The sequence below is a fragment of the Rhyacophila brunnea genome, unplaced genomic scaffold (genome assembly GCF_057557595.1).
Source record: "Rhyacophila brunnea isolate RB1 unplaced genomic scaffold, BYU_Rbru_1.0 scaffold_8, whole genome shotgun sequence".
NCBI classification, from domain to species: Eukaryota; Metazoa; Arthropoda; class Insecta; order Trichoptera; family Rhyacophilidae; genus Rhyacophila; species Rhyacophila brunnea.
This window is the reverse complement of record NW_028233350.1, coordinates 18,359,409-18,381,771: the sequence shown is the minus strand read 5'-3', so window position 1 is coordinate 18,381,771 and position 22,363 is coordinate 18,359,409. Positions and strand designations below refer to the sequence as shown.

The 22,363-nt window shown below is 30.0% G+C and overlaps 1 long non-coding RNA gene across 1 annotated transcript; it reads left to right on the top strand.

Annotated features, from left to right (window-relative positions):
• The first annotated feature begins 2,606 nt into the window (after positions 1–2,606).
• LOC147064002 (uncharacterized) lies at positions 2,607–4,264 on the top strand. Its single transcript, XR_015072005.1, has 2 exons — positions 2,607–2,758; positions 3,982–4,264. It is a non-coding gene; the product is annotated as an uncharacterized LOC147064002 (long non-coding RNA).
• The last annotated feature ends 18,099 nt before the right edge of the window (positions 4,265–22,363 follow it).

The following is a 22,363-nucleotide window of genomic DNA, read 5'->3' as shown; positions in this document are numbered from 1 at the left end:
GAATTTACGATTGGCCACCGGCCGACGGCGACCGTCAATGTGAACTGTTTTAAAGCGATCCGCCCATGTGTGCTGCCAGGGTTGACTTGACTTTGGGTATTCCTTTATAGTTTCGGGGCTCATCTACATTACGCATCATCCCCTTCGTCTCTGTTTTAGATCTTTGTTAAAGGTTTCTCTGAATTTACGTGTGCGATTTTAATCTGGGTCTTGAGGAGACTCGGGTGAGGATTTTTTTGTCCTCTATAGTGCAAGGGGTGTGGTTTTAATAGGGATTTTAGATAAAAGAGAAAAATTTTAATAATTCTTTTGGTCATTCGAACTCGAGCCCCGCACCGTCCGACCATTTGCCGATCATCCCACAATGAAACCTTTAGGCATTTTGACAATTTTTGTCGACTTCGAGGGAGAAAGAGTTTGAGTTTTAGCTTCAGGGCGTTGTTCCAGACATCGTGGATCTAGGCACGGGGCGAAGTTCGTCTTTGAGAGTCCGCCGTGTCAGCTCATCCATCGTGCCAGTTTTATGCTAGCTTGCCAGTCACGTCAGTTCCAAAGGCCAGTCACGCTAGTTCCAAGGGCTTCCACCACACCAAATTCAAGCAAGTCCAAAGAAAGAAGAAAGATAAAGATACCTATTTAAATTTCGAATCCATTCGGGACATTTTAGGCCCGTTGTTTGCTCATCAAAATTTGAGCCGCGGTGGGGTGAAAAACTGCGAGTGTTTGTGAGACACACTCTTGGCCAAAGACCCTGCCGCTGTGAGTTTTATCTGGAATGGAAGATACAAGTTATGGTTATGTGAGTTTGATCTGAAATGGAAGATACAAGTTATGGTTATGTCTCTAGAGTTGCCGTCCCTCTTGGATCTTTGATTGCTCCCTTTCAGTCCTCAGTCCTTGCGCTCTGATGAGACCTTTGATCGCACAACTCTGGTTTTGAGGGCGGATTTGGTCTGAGTTAGTCGGGTCTTGGTAGCTTGGGGCTAAAAACAGAGAGGCAGCTTTGGATCTGGAAACAGAAATGGCAATTAGTTTTGTTTTATTTTTCTCGGTCGTAACTGTTTTTTCTTGTTAAGTCCTGCCTGAAATCTCCTATAAATGGTCCTGGGACTGTCATGTACCATGATGGTATTTTCGTCGTAGTCTTTTAGATTTTTGATCGTTGGGTTTGGATGGTTGTCCATCGACGCGTAGAATTTTGTGACTAGCTTTTCGATGTGCTCTTCTAGCATTTCTACTTCTAGATCTCTGTGCAAAGTTGTGCCTCGGACGAAGTTCGGTGCACTTGTGATCGATCTTAGGACTACGTTCTATACTATTTGAAGTTTTTTGATGAGCTTTGGGCTGCCGTGTGCTCATATGGAGCACGCGTTCATCATTATCGGTCTAATTATTGCTGAGTATAAGAGCAGTTTGCCTCTCGTTGAGACTTTGCTGTGGCTGCCTATCATTGGACGTAATCAAACTCTGACTATTCTAGCTTCTCTATCTTTTTCATTGATATGTTTGAAGAATGAAAGATTCTTATCTAAATGTAGTCCTAGGTATTTAACTGAGCTTGACCACGGGATTGTCTTCTTGCCTATGACGAGGCTGTTTCTGCGTTTACAGAGTCTATCGTGTCTATGGCGGAATATGATTGTTGCGCTTTTCCGGCATTTATTTTGATGCGATACTTGTCGCACCATTTAGCTATTTCATTGGCTGCTACCTGAACTAATTTAGTGGCCTGGTTATGTTGGATTGATCTAGCTAATATTGCGGTATCGTCTGCGTACTGTGCAACTATGCAGGATCTTGCTAAAGTGTTAACTGGGATGGGTATGTCTCTGGTATATAGATTATATAGCTGCCAGGGTTAAAGTGACTGACCTGGAGGCCCATCCCGTAGTACCGCCAAGGTAGTGGTGAAAGAGTCGAAGTTGTCCTGCCGTAGGGTTGTGGTTGGTATACAAGAGAAAACCAATCGTCTACTTGCTCAACCTTTACCTACTTTAAGTTTAAGTATAGCTGTAACTATCGACTTATTAAATATAATCAAAATGTGGCGATAAGTTGATTTCGAGAAATGGATGCCCAAGATCGTTCCTGGGCACGCCTGGATTACTCCCTATCCAACACTCTTCGTATTATAAGTGATGTAATTGCCGAAAAGTGGACGTCCAGAATATGCTTCGTCCGCAGTGGCCATATACCTACCTGAAAATATTTTCAATTTTATTAGGATCGGACATGGTCGGAGAAAAAATATTATTATGAATTCCTTTAGTCCAACAACTTCAACATTTTTTTTACCCGACTGCCCATTATTATTCTTAATTTGCTACTGATCATTTTATTTTAATTTGTATTTAAACATTATATTATTTAAAATATTCAAAAGCATAGGTGAGGTAAAAAAACTTTTTAAAAAAAATATTATGTAATGGAAACAATATAAAATTAATCAGATATAGTAAATCGTTTTTGTACGTAGTGTATCAAACTATAAATAATTCTGATTAAATACTTAAGAAGTTTTTTTTAAATAAAGATCAAACAATGACAAAAATAATCATATAAAAATCTATCAGAACATTCTATATAGTTTGGTATCTGTAAGTACAGTGTCACTGTTCGTTATTCTTTGAAAGGTGCAGGTACTACTGTTTTCAATTTGATAAACTAACTCAAAATGAAGTTTTTGTGCTTTTCTTATTTTCTGTAGTCTGTATCTTTGAAATAAGTGGCTTTATCAGGGATCGTCGTTAACTTGGAAGTAAGTTGTATGATAAATATTTTATAACCATAGTTTTGTTCCCATTGATAGTTTGAATATTACTAAAAATTGTTGGATAGGTATCATAATAAATTTCAGAAAATCACTAAAGTAAGTACCCAGTAAAGTTGTTTGTTCTCCCAAGTGATAAACTATCCTGATATTGGTAATTTTTTTTTATTAAGGAAACAAACAGTTACATTTTGATTACAAAAATTTTAAATATAATAATGCAAAGTTATTGCAGCCAGCAAAGTTTCCAAATGCTAATAGTTAAAGAACTGTGTTCTACCTGGTTACCACGATAATTCATATTTTAATATGCGTATTCTCACAGTACAACTGTACATTTCTGTTAAGTATTTGCTGTATTTTGTAAATAAACGCATGGATATTTTTTTTTTTTTTATTTACCGCAGAAAGTGTTTTTATATAAAATCGCAATAAATGATATAATATTTCAGATAGAATATATATTATTTATTACTAATATAATAATCAATAGATTATCATATGGTTTTCGTTAAAAAATGGTTCAAAACGAAAAATATAAAATTAAATATTTATTTAATAATACCTATCGGCCAAAAATAATTGATGGAATGTCAATTTAAATTCTAATGGAATTTCATTTGGGAAAATTGTTCAGGAAGGAGAAAAAACATAATAATTTAACTATCGAGCGGAATTTAAAAATTCCAAAAATACAATTGGATAATATTTTTTTACAAAATAAGCTACACTACGAATAAATACACTATTTTAGGCTCTCTTTCATATATATAAAGAAAATTTATATAAAGAGCGGAGTTGTTCCATTTACAATATTGCAAATTTGGCACCTGTAGTTGGCTGTTTTGTTTGAAGAACGATATCGCATTTATTTATAAGTTTAGAAGTTTCAAATTTTGTGTGAGCACAGACAATATGCTTTATAAAAAAATTCCATCAAAATTTAATTTTTGGTCAAAAGTGCAGTTGTCTGGATTGAATATTAAGTAGTCGATATTGGATATATTTACTCTAGCAATTTGCTGTTTTGAAAATATCGTCATACACTAAAAGGCACTACTCTACAGATAAATTAAATTGAAACATACTACAATGTGTAATTATTTTACAAATACTATTTCGGTTATAATCGTTATATTACTACTCATTTATAAACAGGCATAAATAAATAGATGTTGTATATTAAATAAAATAATAATTATGTGTTTCAGAGGTGCCAGACTGTCCAGAAGGAACGCATGTCTACGCCAGTTCATGCAACCCTGAAATACCAACGTGGAGTGAGGCGACTTGCGAAGAACCGAAGGTGCGCGATTTGGGCGCCGTTTGCGACTTGATCAGTTGTCACTGTGATTCTCCTCATGTAAAAGACACGTCCACTGACAAATGCGTCGCCCTTGAAAATTGTCCAAAAAAATAATTTAAGCAATCAATGTAATAATTTATCATAATTTTTGATTAATTATGTTGTTTTCTTTTTCATATTAATATTAACGACCTTGAATATAATTAAGTTAGTATTAATATATAATTATCTTTATCCAATATAAATACATAATACGTATATTATATATGTATGTAAGTATAGATATCGTATGACACTGTATAATACTGATTTAAATAAATATTACTTGTACCAAAATAATTTGTGATAAGGTGTTCATTATTATGTAATTATATTATAATAACATGTTATTCAGTCAACACTTTTATTATTATTTTGGTTTGAAAACAGAGTTTATATAAATTAGCATTATTTATTTTTTAATGTGTATTTTATACAGTGCAATCACTTAATGGGTTCAACAAACAGCTTAAAACAATTCCTCTAAAAAATAATTCAACCTCACCCCTGTGGAGGCCCATATTGACTACTTGGAATTAAACATGGCACTTAATATTTTTTTTACTTACTACAATTTTTGACTTTCATGCTGAGTGAACTGAAATATTGTCGAATGAATAAAAACATTATTTTTAAACATTCCAATGAAGTTCTATAACGTAAACGTCAGTTTAAAAAACTAATTATTATTGGTGAATTTATTCAGTATGAAGATTTATCAACGAATATGAAATTCACAACTTACTTTGCATAGATAACAGGGAACACAGAATTAATGGGAACTGAAATACTTAACGGGTGTGAAGCCACAGGCAGCCGATTCGAATGTGGAAAAATATGGGATAAACTTTTCCAGATGTCAAGAATACGTCATTCTAAGCTTGTCCTTTGCACTGGCGCTTATTCAATATTGGTGTATTTGAAAGTTACAACACACACTATAATGTGTGCTTCATTTTTGTAGGACACTCACACATTCAATACCCTGCTTCAAAATGTAGTGTATTGGGGTATAGCCTGTCTGAATTCTATTTATTAATCAGTCCTGTGATAGGTACTAATCTGCAACTATTATAGGTATACGCTTATTTACATTTTTATTTTGGTATCAGTACAACATAGCAGAAAGACATAAATCAAAGATAAATTATTAATCCACAATCATATTTTTGAACAAGGATTAGAAATACAATTGTTAGAAGAGAAGTAGGTATAGATATCGAAAACAAAATACTTAAATTGAAGAAGCAATCATATTAATTTGCATAAAGTTTATCAATAATTATTATATTCTAGTTAGTCGTTAACACGTGATAATAATAAAATGAGTTATGACTGTTGACCTCCGATATATTATTTAATATAACGTTGAGTATTTTTTTATTCATATTTTTGTTTGGCATAATAGTACAGTCACATTTATAAATACCTTGATTTTTGTACACCTAGCACTAAAACTATTGAATTACTTAATGTTTTTGTAATGAATTTAATTTAGTAATGTCTTAGATAACTTGATAATGATAATTTAAGGATAACAAACACTTCCTAGTGGCAAAAACAAATTTTGATAACGTGCATTTATGAATTAGTATGCAATGACTGTGATCTCTCAGATCAGGTCTACATTATACAAAATCCAACACGAACATAAAATATTATCAGACCACTAAAAAGTACCTACCAATTGTTTAAAACTTAAATGGTAATTATATTTTTATGACACTTTTAAAAGTCTTCACTATACAAATAAATTAGGTTTTAAATTTCTATATATAAATAAAAGTATTAACAGAAATAACACATTAATTTACAACATTTCAGTCGCTCCCCACTCAAGATTTTCTCATTTAAAATTACCTCCCACCTTGCATAGCTCTTTTTTTCTCCTTCCACATAATATTGAGAATAATTACAATAATTCTGGAGCATATTTTTGTGAAGATGTAGGTAGAGTGCTCGAATCCTTAATGAGTGATTTAATCACAGTGAAAATACGGAGCTCAAAATACGCCATATCAACAAAATTTCATAAAATGTATATTAATATAACCTCTGATCGATAAAAAGGACCTAAATTTAAAATAATAAATAATAGCCATATATAATAGCATGACATCTTAAATAGTGAAATGCACTTTGATTAATGTATTATATATAAAATGTTAACTTACATTACACCGTGTGTCTAATTATTATTTTAAGTAAGTATAGGAGATATAAAAGTAAGATTTGTTTTCTGACATAATATAACATAATATTATAATATTTAATCACATAACTATTTGAGAATTGATTCCCATAATTTGACACTGACAATGACACTATTTATATAGTATATAATTTTTGCTAACTACACATTAATTAATGATAAGCTAAGTTTAGCTGTGTACAGTTTAAAAATAAGGTATCTATTTCTCAATGGTGCGAATAGTTGTATGAATAAGGAAAACATAACATTTTGCACTATGCTTGACATTATTATAAAACCAATATCATACTAAAAAAATTAACATTTGTCAGTGCCTCATATCGACAAATCACATTTTGAGCAACATTTAATTTTCTGTTACAGAACAATAAAATCGTATTGCCCACATATTTATACTTTTATTTCAATCTGTCACAAATTCAAACGATTCAAAAAAGTATTATTACCACGGACATATTTTGATTTATTTAAAATTACCTTTTTCTCAAATTTTTAATTATGAAGTTGTCAATAATACTCTTCTACTGTATGTATTAAAATATTTTATGCAATCATGCAAGACGTTTATCCTACAACGTATACATATTTTTTTATACTTAGCTCCTAAAATATACCCCAAATTTTTAACTTTCGACCATGAGTGTAGGCAAAGTTATATGTGATTAATAAAAGCTATCATGAAAAAAAAAAGTCTTATAATAGATACTTGTTTAAAGAGTTTTGTTAAAGATTTTTCTTAGCGGATTCTCTTTTCCGGAGCGGCCTCCAACTTGGATTCAATAAGTCTCACCGGCTATCTATCACGATTTTAAGCAAAACACCCGGTAAGCAATGATTGAATAGTTCATGAGGAATGTATTGCAGGTAGGTATTAAATTTATTCATTTAAAATCTCACGGGATAACATATTCTTTAGTACTAACACACTGACGTATAACTACTAGAAAAAGACTCTAAAAAATATCAGTCGTTCGACGAGATGGTCGTGGAAGTACTAAAGTACCTATAAAATGCTTTGATCCAGCTGTGGATCGATTCAGGCCGGTGCTGATGATGATGGTGGAGGTGGCATAAAACAAGTCTTTATTTTTTTAATTAACTATTTCTTTTATTCAAACGAATAATACACAAGATTTATAATCAGAATGATATATTCTTAAATCTTGTGTATTATTCGTTTGAATAAAAGAAATAGTTAATTAAAAATTATTAGCAAGTACAAGAAGTTGCTTAAAAAATATTGGAGAAATTCCTAGACGTCGGTTAGTAATCGTTGTAATAGTAAAATAACTACCTACTTTGATTTAATAAACAAAAATCGATTGCCGAAGTAACATGATTTCGAAGAGCGCTGAGTGGTAGGTATTTAATAGCCAATAGCTTAAATATTTGTCGTCATTAGTATGTCTTCCGTAGCATAATGGCTGAATGCGACTAGTTTGGGGCGTTTACCCGTTGGAGATGCCGGGTTCGATTCCCGACCGGTTGGCTTACTTTTTTCAAAGAAAGTTTTTTCTATTGGTTGTGATATACTCTCTCAGTTAGTGTTCTTCTAAATAATATAATGTTCAATAATCAGAATGATATATTCTTAAATCTTGTGTATTATTCGTTTGAATAAAAGAAATAGTTAATTAAAAATTATTAGCAAGTACAAGAAGTTGCTTAAAAAATATTGGAGAAATTCCTAGACGTCGGTTAGTAATCGTTGTAATAGTAAAATAACTACCTACTTTGATTTAATAAACAAAAATCGATTGCCGAAGTAACATGATTTCGAAGAGCGCTGAGTGGTAGGTATTTAATAGCCAATAGCTTAAATATTTGTCGTCATTAGTATGTCTTCCGTAGCATAATGGCTGAATGCGACTAGTTTGGGGCGTTTACCCGTTGGAGATGCCGGGTTCGATTCCCGACCGGTTGGCTTACTTTTTTCAAAGAAAGTTTTTTCTATTGGTTGTGATATACTCTCTCAGTTAGTGTTCTTCTAAATAATATAATGTTCAATAATCAGAATGATATATTCTTAAATCTTGTGTATTATTCGTTTGAATAAAAGAAATAGTTAATTAAAAATTATTAGCAAGTACAAGAAGTTGCTTAAAAAATATTGGAGAAATTCCTAGACGTCGGTTAGTAATCGTTGTAATAGTAAAATAACTACCTACTTTGATTTAATAAACAAAAATCGATTGCCGAAGTAACATGATTTCGAAGAGCGCTGAGTGGTAGGTATTTAATAGCCAATAGCTTAAATATTTGTCGTCATTAGTATGTCTTCCGTAGCATAATGGCTGAATGCGACTAGTTTGGGGCGTTTACCCGTTGGAGATGCCGGGTTCGATTCCCGACCGGTTGGCTTACTTTTTTCAAAGAAAGTTTTTTCTATTGGTTGTGATATACTCTCTCAGTTAGTGTTCTTCTAAATAATATAATGTTCAATAATCAGAATGATATATTCTTAAATCTTGTGTATTATTCGTTTGAATAAAAGAAATAGTTAATTAAAAATTATTAGCAAGTACAAGAAGTTGCTTAAAAAATATTGGAGAAATTCCTAGACGTCGGTTAGTAATCGTTGTAATAGTAAAATAACTACCTACTTTGATTTAATAAACAAAAATCGATTGCCGAAGTAACATGATTTCGAAGAGCGCTGAGTGGTAGGTATTTAATAGCCAATAGCTTAAATATTTGTCGTCATTAGTATGTCTTCCGTAGCATAATGGCTGAATGCGACTAGTTTGGGGCGTTTACCCGTTGGAGATGCCGGGTTCGATTCCCGACCGGTTGGCTTACTTTTTTCAAAGAAAGTTTTTTCTATTGGTTGTGATATACTCTCTCAGTTAGTGTTCTTCTAAATAATATAATGTTCAAGTCTTTATTTGTTCGCCATTGCTTATTTTATAATAATATTTCGATCCGCATTTAATTATATTAAAATATAAATTCAGAAATTTTGGTAAATAAACTATAGTTGACAAAAACATTACCACATTTTCAAATTAATCAAAAATATTAAAATAATAATCCTTCTTGAACATGCTGTAGTAAAAATGTTATATTATTTTAGGAATAATTTATTAACGTGTCAAAATTAGTAGTCAACATAACAGATTATTTTTTTTTTAAATAATCCAATATTCGAATGGGTATATATTACAGTATTTTTTATAAAGACTTCATTATTTGTCAGTCCTTGGAAGGTGCATCATCTCTGTTATATTGATTAAAAAAGTAATTAAAAATGAAATTTTTGTGCTTTTTCTTACTTTTCGTAGTATGTGTCATTGAAATAAATGGCTTCGCTAGAGATCGTCGACAACTTGGAAGTAAGTTTATTTCTAAATATTTTATCACCCTGGTTTCATTTTGAAAATAATATTAATAGTAGTTTTAATAATTGTTTTCTTATTTTTCTTGGCATATATGGGTATAGCATTTACCTACTTTAGATTTTGGACTGTTGCATAATATTATTAAACCATTTGTATGTTTAAATACTAAATATATAATATTGTATGTACAGGTGAAAAATAAACTTATTGCCGCTTTTATTTTTCTGAAATAGAGCCCCAAAAATTAACGATTTTTCATTTATTTCGAAAATTAAAAGGGGATTAAATCTCTCTCATCTTAGTATAGGTGCGGATAAATTCAAATTTGGTAGTCAGAGTAAAAGTATTTTAATTTGATCTTCAGCATGTATGCCTTTAACGTGGGACGTTCTTATCAACAAGCTGATAAAATTGCATTTGCATAGATTATATTCCACGATGCCTATTATTGGGAACTTTTAAATAAAAATATAATGTTGTGTTGGTGATTATGGTTTTGCTTTTATGTGTCATCTGTCATATGTCATCTGCGGCCTGTCACTATACGATAAAAAACACAAATAATTTAATTATAAAATTAAAAAATCTTTACAGAAATTGATTATATAGATTATAACAGTATTACTGTATTCAGTACAAAATAATATTAATGTAGGTACTTAAATGGAATGTTTTCCCGTGGTGTGAACCCTGATAACTTTACTCACATACATCAGGGTCTGGTTATATAAAATCATTTTTTTGCAAGCAAATGAATGTAGTTGTGCCTTAAAAGCAATCGGGTTGAATTTTTCGATTCCTTGTTTATATATTGTAATATATATTGTTATTGTATCCTTTTATTTTTTTTTCAATACAAATATATTATTTTGTGTTAGTGTCAATACAAATATATTTTATCAGTTACTTTTAAATTAATAGTATAGTAGTTATGGTTATACACAGTTAAATATAATATGATAGTATATCTTTTAAAATTCGTGGGTCGGGATGTGAAGTCAGATAAGTCACAAATTGTCATTTTGAGATATAGCAAAAACAAAGTTCAAATAATTCCCCACATTCCTCTAATTATAGTTATGTTTTTTTATGAGTAACAAATCAAAGTACATGTAATTGGCTTTCAAATATATGTCCTAGAAGTATTCTACCTATTTTGTTTCATTAAAACTTAATTGGTTTAAAAAAAGGAAATTGAGTTATCTGGATTTGCACAAAAAATGATTGACTTACCTTACTACCGCACAAAGTGAAATTACTATTTTTCCATAGTAAATCCGACTAATATTATCAATAAAACACACATTTTATACATAAATCTTATTGGTTTATTAAATAAAATATATAAATTTAAAATTAGCATTGTTATAACTTTTTTTTAAACTTTAATGATATTTAACCGATTAAGTGCCCAAAGCGTCTTTGGACGCCCTAATTACACCAATTCTTATGTTAATTACTATCAATTAACTAATTGCGGCAAAGAAAGGATTAAGGAGTGAAAAGGCACACAAACGTGAATATTATAAAGTTTCATCGTTATCGTTAAACTTCGGTATGGATTTCTTAAATGGTATGATGTTAAATATCCCTGACTGTCTCAGATGTCTCAAGCGACTCATAAAATTCTCTATAATACGGTGAAATGTATGGAAGTAATGGTTCAAATAGACTATATGACTATCGGGCACATATATGCTAAGAGCGTTTTAGTGTCTATGATCAAATCTATGCCATTCTGACATTTATAAATACATATTGTATGACAGCTATGACTTCGTATTTACACTCTGTGACACCCTGTGACACAGGACGCCAACATAAAAAACTGGTTTTTCGACATATATATGACCGATCGTCATAGAGTGTATTTGAAGCATAAGTCTATCAAATATTTCGTCTTGTCTCGTCTTATTTATGAAAATTGTTAAAATGCTGTCGTCTCGTCGAGATTTTTTTTAAATTTCACTATTCCCGGTTTATGATTGTTGAATTGAAGCCACTTAACATTTCTCCACACAAACTTATTCCCATCTGTGTCTATTTTTCTGAGTTGCAATGGTCCTTTTAGTTAAAGCCTGAGTAGTTAAAAAATTCTGCACGAGTCTTTTCAGTGACTTTAAAAGGATTTTTCTTTGCAGCTCGCACAATAATTTGGCCCAATCATGGGGATATTCGATCATTCCAACAAATGTCTTTTTCATGCACTGTCAAATTTAACGTCCATAGCTGTCGTTTGTAAAGGGCCAGGGAATTTTCAACAACTGGTGCGGGCAGACATTGTTGCATGTCAAATGTAACAATTTGGCAAGAGAGATCTTACAAGCTGAACTCTTAATCATAACTCTTAGCTGAATATGCAAAGTCAGCTTCATCATGATGTTCTTTCAATTCCTCACAATTTTTATTTCTTTCCTCATCGTCGGTGGAATTCTTAATTTGTATATTAAGTTTAGCGCATTTTTGGCAAGTATCCTTATTTGGCCGTTTGAATGTTAAGCTCATGCCATGGAATATTTCTGCATATAAATGAATATTGATGGCATTAGAGCTAATACTCTTCAAATATTGAGAATATAATATCTCAGTTATTGTCAAATGTGGCGGTACCTAAGTATTTTCTGACACTGACAGAGTCCCTTCTAGAGTAATGACTCTCGTATTGTGATGGGATTGAGAATATGTGTCTTTGGTATTTGGCTATCTTCTTCGCCGCTTATTTTTAGGAATATTTTTTCCTCTAGCATCTTCTTGAATAAGTGTACCGGAAGTAGTCGCACGTTTTGTTCAAAAAAATTATGACTGTCACCTAATATTTTTAGTGTACAACCTTTATAAATTGGTTTCTGTAACAGTTCAACAGTCAAGTAATATTGAACTGTTACTTGCTCGCTTCGCTTTGTCTGATACGACTTTTTTTCGTAATAACTTCTATTATACTTGTTGTGTAACTTTTGCCAGTATTTCGTGCAACTTCTTTATCATTTCTGAAGGCTTTTGTATCATTTTTTAAGTTACGTTTTTGGTGATTTTTTTTTCTAAATCGAGAATGAGGGTAGAAGCATTATATTATTTGAGCCCAAAAAGGGTGGTTCTTCAATGTCACTATCATCAGATGGTCAATTTGACTGTAATTTTTCTCTTGAATATTAAAATCAGGATTTTTTATGCTGTCATCTGAATCCTCAACATACAAGTTATTGGAGTATATGGTTGAACCTAGAAGAAAGATTATTTGTTTAGATATTGTGTACGTGTTTTTAGATTTAAATAAATTAAATTCGATAAATTTGGTAAATTTTGAATTTCATAATTATAATATGACTAGGTATTTTACTTACGTTATGTTGTTATTTTTTTTCAAAGTATCTTAAAAAATACGTTTGATTCACCAAAATCAACACTGAGTAGGTATGATGTTTGAAGGTAAGACAACTATGAGTAGTAAGGTAAGTCACACAAAATGTTGACTTATCTGACCACTCATGTGACTTAACTGTGTACACACTCCGTAAAATAAAGAATATGTTTTGACTGAAAGTGCATCTCGCCAATGGTGAGGCGTACGGCTTACCTGACTACACACAACGAAAGAGTATTTTTTTTAGTATATTGGCATTCATATCTCATTTTTGCTGTTTTGTGACTTACCTGACTACACATCCCGACCCACGAATTATATAAAATCTTTATGTTTTAGGGGTACCGAAGTGTGAAGAAGGAACGCATATCTATGCTAGTTCATGTAGTAATAAACCAACATGGAGTGAGCCGACTTGCGACGAACCAGAAGTGCACGATATGGGCCCCATTTGCGACAAGATCTCTTGTTACTGTGACTCTCCTAATATTAAAGACACATCCACCGGCGCATGCGTCGCTCCTGAGAATTGTCCGAAAAAAAATTAAACAAATAAATTGAATATAATATTAATACCATTTTTGAGATTATTGTTGTTTTATTTATCATAATGCATTAACGATTTTTTTTATAAGATGTACCTGCAATAAATATACAGTTACAAAGAAGCTCTTTGATCTCTCTCAGATGAAGCGTTCTGTGATTTTTTCTGTCAAAATAAGTGAAGCATATTCCAATTTATCACACGTATCACAATTCTCATTAATTTTACCACGTTTTTATTAGCTCGTATTCTTGTTTGTCCGGTACAGATTTTTCCTTGTTTGTCCAAGATTTGTATTCGACAATTAATGATTTTTAACAAACTTCCGGACTAGTTAGACATTTGAAACTTTTAGAATATATCAGAACACGACGACAATGCATTCTTTTAATACTTTTGGCCATCTTTTAGCATATTTGAATTTTATTTTCAGTTAATTCTGTTTTGTATGTTTCGGAAAAAAATCTTTAAAAGTAAAACAGTATTATTGGTTGCTAAGGGGGTCCTTGCAACTAAATAATTCATATACACGTGCGTTACTATGGAAATCAATATAAAATGTCAAAATGACATTTCAGTATTCTATATTTATTCAGTATTTCTAGCAAGTACAAAAAAGTATTTATTAATACAAAGAATTGTCAAGTTTATATGATTCAACAGAAAATTTAAAAACGTGTTATACATTAAGAGTTTTTTTTATCTTGTAATTAATTCTTTACAGTTGAAAAAAAAGTAAATGTAAGGACCGTTTTTTACTTCGTTTTCATAATAATATATAATGCCCCATCTCTATAGTTTCAAAGTTTTCTACAACTTCCTTCTTTTTATTCTTAATAAGTTTTTGTTTTTATGAGAAATGGGTGTGAGCCATTTGCTCAACACAAGCATACATACTCTGACTCCAAACACAAATTGAAAAACAAAATGTCTATTTGCCAGACTCATGATACTATAAGCCGACACGTAAGGCTCTCGGCCATCGTGGGCTGTAAATTATTAATTAATTATCCATATTAAGTTTCACAAATTATAGCATACATGTAATTATATAAATATTATCAAGAATAAAATGAGATTCGACTTGTAATTATAGTTTTCAGGAGTAAATAAAATAAATTATTTATTAATAATAATAATATCGACATTTGACTTATTGTTGGATTTAAATACTACTTTTACCGTTGACAAACGCTAATTAATTAGATAATAATATGTATATAATAATAATATACTTATAACTCAAATGTATAGGCATGACAGTATTTTTGGTCTATAGATCGAAATTGTCTAACATTTTCTCTCTTTAATCTATTCTATAATATGTTGAAGTACGGTGACTCGGAGCTTTTATTTGATTTAAAAGTGTATCGTCTTTTGCGGTTCTTAAAAATATCTAGTGAATATTGCTGTATTATGACGTTTCTAAAAATAGCACGAAAACAATATCATGTGGCTAATAATAATATTAAAATAACTTGAATTGTGTAAATAACTATTAGTATAAATTAAGTATTTATAAGGCTCAGTCGTAAATTTTGCTAGATTATTATTAAAATAGAAAAATAAATAGATAAAGATAAATAAACGTAAGCAAAATTTTTAAATTAAACATTTTAACATGTGACTACTGACAGCATAAGCAAATAAAAATACTCTAAGCAAAAATTTATCTCGTGAAGTTATTAATATACACGATTAAGATAACATAATATTATGAAATGTAATATATATAAAACCATTGTAAACACGCCATTGCTTATCATGGATGAGGTGTATTTCATCTACTCTCGATTTTTTATCAATTAAAAATGTAGTCTGTAATAATTAATAATATGTAAGTACGTACACTGGAATAAGATGAGAAAAATATTTGTATCCAACCTTACTCCGTTAGTGTTGAATTTTAATTTTATTTTGAATAATGATAGGGTTTGGCTATACCTCAGTTGAGGCATGTTCTAAAAAGATCGTGGCTAGGCGAAGCGCAGATTGTGCAAATGACGCGTGGCGAACGAAATATAATTTGTCATATAAATCCAATATGCGTCCATTTAATGTTCTATTTGTTGTTCTATTAGTAACAATAATAATATATTCATTGACATGTTTTCTTTTTCAAGTAAATGGGTAATGTTTATAGTCATCTTTACACGATTTAAGAATTAATACTCCCGTCGCCATCACGAAACAAATTTACGTGTTCACAGCTCGACGTTCGCTCTCCGATTACCAGCGAGTCAAAAATTTTGTTGCACCTATAGTTGAAAATTACTTGCCGTTTCACTGAAGTACCATCTTAAGTCACTAGGGTATCTAATTTATTATGTATCTAAGGCATATTGCCCCTTGTGCATGTTCAATTCATAAACATTCATCAATGTTCTATTATTAGAACATTATATTTGCATGCAGCTTCATATTATCGGGCAAAGAAGTTTGCACTAAAATCTTTTCATTCAGACACGTTTAATAGTGTAACGGAATTCTGCCGTGAATAAATTGCGGTTGCATATACGTGACGGGTGGAAATGTGTTAACTCAAACCATTGTTTATTATTATATTATGAGTGAACATTAAAACTATTCATAGCAATAACATTTACATGACAAGCGTTAAAATTTAAATGTAGGTATCCGGAAAATATTATATTTAAAACTGTTGCTAAAAATAAACTACGATATTTGGCGATATTAAAATGATAATATCGCGTTGCTTACAAAGCTGTTCTGTAAACGGGAGATATTTGATAAAACATCTTCTGTGTTTAGGTGAGTACACGGAAAGTTACTTAATATTAGAATAAAATGTTTATCAGCCTACCAAAATATTGGCAAATTGCTTCATTTTGTAATACACGTTTACTGCCAATTTCTTTATTTTTTATGCTTCGTATACGAAATTTCATTCCGCTATGAAAACGTGACCATTGCCAGAAATATCGGAAAGGTTAAAGAAAACTCTGAATAGAGTATGGGTACCGAAAACTCAAAACAGGTTCATAATGACACATACGTACTTATCATATAGATGAAAAAAAATAATTGCTAATATTTTATAGGGAATACACAAGAATATTATAATATATTTCTCATTATAGAAGTCCCGAAAAGATATATAATCCACTGACGACCCAAACGTAAATCTTACTTTTTCATGACAATCGCTATTTTTTAACTACACTGTTCTTTGCTATACACATGGGATGCAATAATTTGATATAAGTAATTATCTAAAACACAGACAATTTTAAAGATTGCATTATTATTTTGTCGATGATTGAGGTGGCATTGTAGATAAAATCGATAAAATTGTCGTTTTATAATAATAGGTATATACGCATCGCAGTGTGAAGAGATGGGCATTTTATGTAATTGAATATCGTCAGTCGCCCAAAAATCCGTGTGTCGCAGCAAAACAAATAATGTATAAAACGATTCGTGTTGATAACCCAAAGGTATAAGTATAATTCGTGGTTATAGTGGCAAAAGGCAATAAGTCAAAAAACCTTGTTCTGAGATAATCGACTTTTTCGAAAATCAATAGATTCCTACTGCTATAAATATTTATAGCTTGGCATTATTACCAAACTAAGCAATTTATGAAATTTATTGATCATTTAAGAATAGGATTAATAGATTATCTAGTTATGTTTAAAGTAGTAATAATTATTTTTTGAATTTATTAACAAAAATTCAACTTATTGTCTTTTGCCACTTGAGTGTGGAGCTAAAAGAATGATGAATACAAATATGTTGCGGTTAAGTAGCATGATACAGGATTTTAGAAATTGATTATTTATTTTGCTTTATATTTTATGGATATTGGATATTTAAAAATATTTTTTATAATTTTATGAAAGGTTACCTATTAATAAAAATCAAATCAAGAGATTCTCCCATTATCTAATTAATATACTTACCTAATTTTGTTTAATGGATACGACACTTTTGTATAACATCGCTTTATCGTTTTTTTTATTTAAAAACGAGTATGAGTGAAATAAAAACAAAAAAAAAATATTTAAAAATTTTCAATTTTTAAGTGAAGTCATCAATTATTTATTAGGTGTATACATTTTTTTGAAACCGTTATTTTATTTATTGTATTTGGGTGAAGATTATTTTTTATATCCTTATATTTACAAAACGATTGGAAATCATAAGAGAACAAACAGGAATAGAAATAAATTGCAACAGAAATTAGACAGAAATTTAACATAGGTACTCGTAGGTAAAAAAAAATCAATGAAATAGAAAAATTAAAAATCAAAATTCAAAGTTCCGAATACAAAATTGATTCGAAATTCGATATTCAAACCTCGAAATTAAAAATTCAAAATTCAAAGATCAAACTTCGAAATTAATACAAAATCTTAAATTCTAACTTTAAATGCAAAATACGTAATTCAAAATTCAAAAAATAAATTTTATTATTCCAAATTCAAAATACATTATTAAAAATTCCATAATCGAAATTCAAACCTCAAAATTCTAAATTCAAAATTAATACAAATTGTCTATTCTTAATTCTGATTTCTAAATTCTAAATATGAAATTCCTAATTCTTAATTCGTAATACAAAATTCGAAATTCAAATTCAGAATTCAAAATTCCATATTCGAAATTGAAACCTCAAAATTCTAAATTCAAAATTAATACAAAATGTTATAATATTCTAACTTCTAATTTCTAAATATGAAATTCCTAATACTTAATTCGAAATTTAAAATTCAAAATTCCATATTCGAAATTCAAACATCAAAATTCTAAATTCAAAATTAACACAAAATGTTATATTTGTTTGTTTGTCAAAATTCGAATTCAAAATTCCATATTTGAAATTCAAACCTCAGAATTCTAAACATCAAAATCAATACAAAATTCGAAATTCGAATTCAAAATTCCATATTCAAAATTCAAATCGCAGAATTCTAAATTCAAAATCATTACAAAATGTTATATTATTCTACCTTTTAAATTCTAAATATGAAATTCCTAATTCTAAATTCGCAATTCAAAATTCGAAATTCGAAATTCAAAATTCAAAATTCAAAATTCAAAATTCAAAATTCAAAATTCAAAATTCAAAATTCAAAATTCAAAATTCAAAATTCAAAATTCAAAATTCAAAATTCAAAATTCAAAATTCGAATTCAAGATTCAAAATTCCATATTCGAAATTCGAACCTCAAAATTCTAAATTCAAAATCAATACAAAATGTTATATTCTAACTACTAAATTCAAAATATGAAATTCCTAATAATAAATTCGAAATTCAAAATTCAAAATAAGAAATAAAAAATTCGAAATTCAAAATTCAAAATTCGAAATTCCATATTCGAAATTTTAACCTCAAAATTTTAAATTCAAAATCATTACAAAATGTTATATTATTCTAATTACTACATTATACATATAAAAATCCTAATTCTATATTCGAAAATCAAAATTCAAAATAAGAAATACAAAATTAGAAATTCGAAATTCAAAATTTGAAATTCAAAATTCAAAATTCGAAATTCAAGCCTCAGAATTCTAAATGCAAAATCAATACAAAATGTTATATTTTTCTAACTACTAAATTCTAAATATGAAATTCCTAATTCTAAATTCGAAATTCAAAATAAGAAATACATAATTCGAAATTCGAAATTCAAAATTCAAACCTCAGAATTCTCAATTCAAAATCAATACAAAATGTTATATTATTATAACTACTAAATTCTAAATTTGAAATTCCTAATTCTAAATTCGGAATTCAAAATTCAAAATTCCATATTCGAAATTTTAACCTCAGAATTTTAAATTCAAAATCATTACAAAATGTTATATTATTCTAAATACTACATTATACATTATAAAAATCCTAATTCTATATTCGAAATTCAAAATTCAAAATAAGAAATACAAAATTAGAAATTCTAAATTCTAAATTCAAAATTCGAAATTCGAAATTCAAAATTCAAAATTCAAAATTCAAAATTCAAAATTCGAATTCAAAATTCCATATTCGAAATTCAAACCTCAGAATTCTAAATTCAAAATAAGAAATTCGAAATTCAAATTTCAAAACCTTAGAAGTCTTAATTCAAAATCAATACAAAATTCGAAATTCACAATTCAAAATTCCATATTCGAAATTCAAGCCTCAGAATTCTAAATACAAAATTTTATATTATTCTAACTACTAAATTCTAAATTTGAAATTTCTAATTCTAATTTCGGAATTCAAAATTCAAAATTCGAATTCAAAATTCCATATTCGAAATTTAAACCTCAAAATTCTAAATTCAAAATCAACACAAAATGTAAATCAATACTAAATTCTAAATTCGAAATTTAAAATTCAAAATTCAAAATTCAAAATAAGAAATACAAAATAAGAAATTCGAAATTCAAAATTCAAAATTCAAAATTAGAAATTTAAAATTCTGAATACAAAATTCAAGATTCAAAATTAGGAATTCAAATCTCAAAATTAAAAATTCAAAATTCAAAAATTAAAATGCATTATTCCAAATTCAAAACACAAAATTCAAAATTCCATATTCGAAATATAAACCTCAAAATTCAAAATTTAAAATTAATACAACATGTTATATTCCTAATTCTAATTTCTTAATTCTGTATATAAAATTCCAAATAACGAATTCCAAATTTAAAATTCAAAATTCATCATTCTAATTCAAAATTCGAAATTAATTTAGTATAACATTGTGTTTTTGAATTAAGGATTTTGAGGTCTGAATTTCAAATTTAGAATTTAGAATTTTGAATTTTAAATTTAGAATTAAAAATTAAAAATTAGGAATTGAATATTTAGAATTGAGAAATTAGAATGGATAATTTGTATTAATTTTAAAAATAAAATTTTGAGGTTTGAATTTCGAATTTGGAATTTTGAAGTTTGAATTTTGTATTTTGAATTTGAAATATTGAATTTCGAATTACAAATTATGCATTTAGAAGTTAGAAGCTAGAATTTAAGATTTTGTATTAATTTTGAAGTTTGATCTTTAAATTTTGAATTCGAATTTTGAGATTTGAATTTTGAGGTTTGAATTTCGAATCTTAAATTTTGTATTGGATTATTTTGATTTGGAATTTTGAATTAGGAATGATGAATTTTGAATTTTGAATTTGGAATTCGTTATTTGGAATTCTGAATTTCAAATTTTGAATTTTAATTTTTGAATTTCGAATTTAGAATTTTGCATTTAGAAGTTTGAATTTAGAATTAAACCAATCTGCTTCTGCTTGGCAAGTATGATCCACACTTGTTTCATAAGTCTCACAGAAGTTTTTATTTTGTTCTTTTTCCATACGTCATCATCATCATTAGGGGCGTGACAACCCGGTGTGGGTCCTGGCCTCCTCCAACAGCTCCCTCCACCTGTCCCTATCCAGTGTGGCCGCTTTCCAATTTGGTACCCTAAGAATACGGCAGTCACTGGCAGCTCTATCTAACCAGTGAATCTTTGGCCTCCCTCATCTTCTACGTCCTATTGGATTGCTGGACATTACTCTCTTTGCCAGTTCATTGACATTCATATGGTGCACATGACCTAGCCATCGCAGTCTCCTAATCTTAATTGATTGAACTGCGCTGCAATCTTCGTACAGCCTGTAGAGCTCAGCATTATATCTTTTCCTCCAATTGGTGCTATCCTTGATCGGTCCATATATACGGCGGAGAATTTTTCTTTCAAAGATGGGTTCGTTCATTTCGCAGAGTTAATGTCCAGGTTTCCGATGCGTAGGTGATCACTGGCTTTACAAGTGTCTTGTAAAGAGTGCTTTTAGTTCGGCGAGATAGTAAGCGGGACTTAAAATGTCTTAACAGACCAAAGTAGCATTTATTTGCAGACATGATTCTCTTGTTGATTTTATTCTGTAATATCATTATGCCGAGTTACAAGAGATCCAAGGTATATGAAACTTTCGACCGTATCAAACTTGTATGCACCAATATCTAACTTTGGTGCGACTTCTCGTGGTGTAACATAGACAGGCATGAATTTAGTTTTTGCATCGTTTATTTGTAAACCCATTCTTTTGGCAGAGGCTTCTAGTGCTGTGAATGCCTTTTTTAGCGCTAATTCTGATATAGCAATGATGTCGATTTCATCGGCATACGCCAGCAGCTGGACAGGCTTAGTAAATATCATGCCGCTGCCACGGGCATCAATCTTTGCATCTCATATCGCCTTTTCTAGCACAATATTGAAAAGAAGGCATGCCAGAGCGTCACCTTGCCTTAGGCCATTCAGTGATATAAATGGCTTGGATATTTTTGCTTGAAGCTTTACCCGGCATTGTACTGGTGTCATTGTCATCTCTACAAGTTTAATTATTTTCGTCGGAATTTCAAATTCTCGCATTGCTTCGTATAACCGGTATCGATTAATCTAGTGTAGATCTCTTCCCGTCCTATTTTGGCATTTAGATCACCGAGTATTATTTTCACATGGTGATTTGGGCAACTGTTGTACGTGCTTTGCTTTCTAATGCATCGTAGAAGTCCTCTTTTTTCTCATCCGACTTTGTCGGATCCTCTGTAGGGGCATGTACACTTATAAATGAGTAATTAAAGAAACTTCCTTTAATTCGCAGTCGCATGATCCTTGGGTTGACTGGTTCGAACCCAATAAATAAATGTTTCACTCGTTTGCTTACGATGAATCCAGTCCCAAAGTGATGTTCACTATCATGGCAGCTATAGAGTATAGTGCAGTCTCATTTTTCCATCACTCTCTGACCTATCCATTGCATGTCCTGTAGGGCCGTAA